This window comes from Elephas maximus, chromosome 23 (assembly GCF_024166365.1).
Source record: "Elephas maximus indicus isolate mEleMax1 chromosome 23, mEleMax1 primary haplotype, whole genome shotgun sequence".
In the NCBI taxonomy this organism is placed as follows: Eukaryota; Metazoa; Chordata; class Mammalia; order Proboscidea; family Elephantidae; genus Elephas; species Elephas maximus.
In genome coordinates this window covers 39,089,208-39,093,705 of record NC_064841.1, presented here as the reverse complement: position 1 = coordinate 39,093,705, position 4,498 = coordinate 39,089,208, and positions in this window count along the sequence as shown.

Genomic DNA, 4,498 nt, shown 5'->3' with positions numbered 1-4,498 from the left:
ATCAGATTAAGAATGTAATTTTTGTTCTGTGTAATGTTCTTTAAAAATATTGAGATTCTATAAAAAATATTGTGAGTTTAGCAGTTTCACACTAAGTAGCATAAATTATCTTCCAAATTTTAAAGGTTTCAAAATGTATGTCTTACAGAGATTCAGAGCACCTAGGGTCAGGGAGTTAAATGATAAGAAAAAGCACATGTTGAGAGCTCACCCTGGTTCCAGCATTCGATAGTTCATTTATATCTATCTAAATTCATTTCACTGTAAGATGGATGCTATTATCCCCCATTTCTAGATGAGAAAGTGAAACTCTATTTTATAAAAATTCCAAAAGTTATTTTAACTCAGGAATGAAAAAGATGGAATTTGAACATGTGTCTAATTGACATCGTGGTTCATTAATTTTCCTAATCTTGCCCAGAGGCACAATGACTAGTAAGAAGATAGGTAGGATTTAGGTTCAGGTCTTCTAACTCCAAGCTATATGTTATTTCCGTTATAATGCTGCTGCTTTATATACACCAAATCTATCATTTGAATAGGTAACAATAATGGATAATATATAAACATATTTTTATTTTATTTTGAAAATTATGGGCTGCAAAATTATTATCATTTTTAGAATATGCAACAGCCATAAAGTTTTCTGGGTCCAGGCATGACAAATGACAACAAACTAATTAAAATAGTATAAAATAAGTGTATCTAGTATAATAATTTTTTTTTTTTTTAATATATAGTGAAGAGCCCTTGTGCCATAGTGGTTAGGAGCTCAGCTGCTAAACAAAATGTCAGCAGTTCAAATCCACCAGGCACTTCTTGGAAATCCTATGGGGCAGTTCTATTCTGTCTTGTAGAGTTTCTATGAGCTGGAACCGACTCTACTGCACCTAACAACAACAACAATATATAGCGAATAATGTGGTCCCAGCACTGTTCTAGTTACTACAGACGAAAAAAAAGGGGCATGGCCCTTGCCCATGACTTTAGGGGCATCAAATAAATTAAAACTAAAGGATGTGGGTTTAATCATTATCATTCTTATACTCATTTCTCCCTGTAATATACAAAGAATTCATCAAGAATGATAAGCTACATTTATAATTCCAAAGAAGACATATTCCTCCAAATTGAAACGTAATAATAGTCTGTAAAGGAAATACTTAAGCTAATTTTAGAATATTAAAATTCCAATAGTGATACCATTAAAGAAAATCTTTTGTATATATTTGCCAAAAGCACATTAGCTATTGAAAAAATGCCACAAGTAAAAGTCTCATAAAACAACAACAAACTATTTGGCTGAGGCACATTTTAAAAACTGTATGATCATTGTCATTCTGCAAAATCTCAAATGGCCTAATAAGAAATCTAAAATGTTTGATTTTTAAAATCAGTGTAGGAAGAATTAGTTTATTAAATAAGATGAAAAAATTACACATAAATTTTTTAAACATGTAAGATTTCAAATGCCAAAATTTGTCTGACTATAGAGAAATATCTTAATATCTCTGAGAAATTGAAAGTCCTCAAATATTTAATATTTTCTGAGGTACAAATGATGAAATTTCTGTTCTATTAGTTTTGTTTCTCCATAAAATAGCCACAGACACAAACCAAGATTTACCTCTTCTTCTTTTATAATTTTTCTGTATTAAAATAATTACTAAATGTCAGATTATGTTAGTTACTTTAGTTTGAGCTATTTCAAGGTGGTATGTTGATGTTGTTATTGGGTGCCATTGAGTCAGTTCTGAATCATAGTGATTCTATGTACCGGGGTGGGGGGGGCGGGAACACTGCCCTATCCTGTGCCATCTCACAATACTTGTTATGTTTGAACCCATTGTTGCAGCCACAGTGTCAAACCATCTTGTTGAGGGGCTTCCTCTTTTTTCTGACTCTACATCTTACCCTGGTGGCGTAGTGGTTAAGTGCTACGGCTGTTAACCAAGAGGTCGGCAGTTCAAATCCACCTAGGCGTTCCTTGGAAACTCTACGGGGCAGTTCTACTCTGTCCTATAGAGTCGCTGTGAGTCAGAATTGACTCGAAGGCAATGGTTTTGGTTTTTGGTTTTTTGACACCTTACCAAGCATGATGTCCTTTTCCAGGGGCTGGTCCCTTTGGATAGCATGTCCAAAGTATAGGCAATCAAGTCTCACCATCCTCATTTCCAAGGAGCACTCTGGCTGCACGTCTCCCAAGATAGACTTGTTTGCTCTTCTGACAGCTCGTGTTATATTAAATATTCTTAGCCAACAGCATAATACAAAGGCATCAATTCTTTTTTTGTTTTCCTTATCCATTGTTCAGGTTTCACATGCTTATGAGGCAACTGAAAATATAAATGATTGGGTCAGCCTCATTTTAAGTCCTCAAAGTAACATCTTTGCTTTTAATACTTTTTAATACATTAAATCTGTTGCAGTAGATTTGCCCAATGCAATACATCCTTTGATTTCCTGACTGCTGCTCCCATAGATGTTGATTGTGGATCCAAGTAAAACGAATTCCTTGGCAACTTCAAACTTTTCTCTGTTCCTCATGATGTTGTTTATTGGCCCAGTGGTGAGGATTTTTGTTTTTACATTGAGGTACAATCCATACTGAAGGCTGTAGTCTTTGATCTACATCAGTATTTCAAGTACTCTTGGCTTTCAGTAAGCAAGGTTCTATCATCTGTATATTGCAGATTGTTAATGAGTCTTCCTCCAACCCTGATGCCCCATTCTTCTTCATATAGTCCATCTTCTTGGATTGTTTGCTCAGCATACAGATTGAATAATATGGTGAAAGATACAACCCTGATGCACACCTTTCTGATTTTAAACCACATGGTATCCCCTTGTTCTGTTCGAACTATTGCCTCTTCATCTACATACAGGTTCTGCATGAGCACAATTAAATGCTCTGGAATTCCCATTTTTTCACACAGTTAAATGTCTTTGCATAATCAATAAAAAATGGGTAAACATCTTTCTTGTATTCTCTGCTTTCAGCCAAGATTCATCTGATATCAGCAATGATATCCTTCGTTCCACGTCTTCTTTTGAATCTTGCTTGAATTTCTGGCATTTCCCTGTCGATATACTGTTGCAGCGTCTTTTGAATGATCTTCGGCAAAATTTTTCTTGCATGTGATGTTAATGATACTGTTCTATAATTTTTGCATTTGGCTGGATCACCTTTCTTTGAAATGGGCACAAATATAGACCTCTCGTAGACAGTTGGCCAGGTAGTTGTCTTCCATATCTCTTGTCATACATATTTGAGCACCTCTAGTACTGCATCTGTTTGTTAAAACACCTCGGTATTCTGTCAATTCCCGGAGCCTTGTTTTTCGCCAATGCCTTCAGTGCAGCTTGCACCTCTTCCTTCAGTACCGTTGGTTCTTGATCATATTGCTACCTCCTGAAAGGGTTGAACGTTGACCAATTCTTTTTGATACGGTGACTATTCCTCTCATCTTCTTTTGGTGCATCCTGTGTCATTCAGTATTTTGCCCATAGAATTTTCCAAAATTGCAACTCAAGGCTTGAATTTTTTCTTCAATTCTTTCAGCTAGAGAAATGCAGAGCCTGTTTTTCCCATTTGGTTTTCTGTGGTCTTTGCACAGGTCACTATATTACTTTGTTCTGTCATCTCGAGCTGCCTTTTGAAATCTTCTGTTTAGCTCTTATACTTCAGTATTTCATCCATTTGCTTTAGCTATTCTATGTCAAAGAGCAAGTTTCAGAGTCTCTTCTGACACCCATTTTGGTCTTTTCTTTCTTTCTTGTCTTTTTAGTGATTGTTTGCTTTCTTTATGTACGAAGTCCTTGAAGTAATCCCACACTCATCTGGTCTTCAGTCATTAGTGTTCAGTGCATCAGATCTATTTCTTGAGATGGTCTCAAAATTCAGGTGGGAGATACTCAAAGTCATATTTTGGTTCTTGTGCAATTCTTTTAGTTTTCTTCAGCTTCAGCTTGAAGTTGCATATGAGCAACTGATGGTCTTTTCTTCAGTCAGCCCCTGGCCTTGTTCTGACTGATGATACTAAGCTTTTCCAATTTCTGTTTCCCAGAGTACTCTATTTGATTCCTGTATTTTCTATCCCATGAGATCCACTTGTGTAGTCACCATTTATGTTGTTGAAAAAATATTTGGAATGAATAAGCTGTTGGTCTTTCGATATTCTACCATGCAATCTCTAGCTTTGTTTTTTTTTTATCACCCGGTCCGTATTTCCCAACTACCAACCCTTCTTCTTTGTTTCCAGCTTTCACATTGCAATCACCAGTAGTTGTCAATGCATCTTGATTGCATATTTGATCAATTTCAGACCATGGGAGTTGGTAAAAATCTTCAATTTCCTCATCTTTGGCATTAGTGGTTGGCAAATATATTTGAATAATAGTCTTCCTTGTAGGCATATGGACATTACACTATCACTGGCTGCTTTGTACTTCAGGATAGATCTTTTGAAATGCTCTTTTTGACATTGAATGCAACACC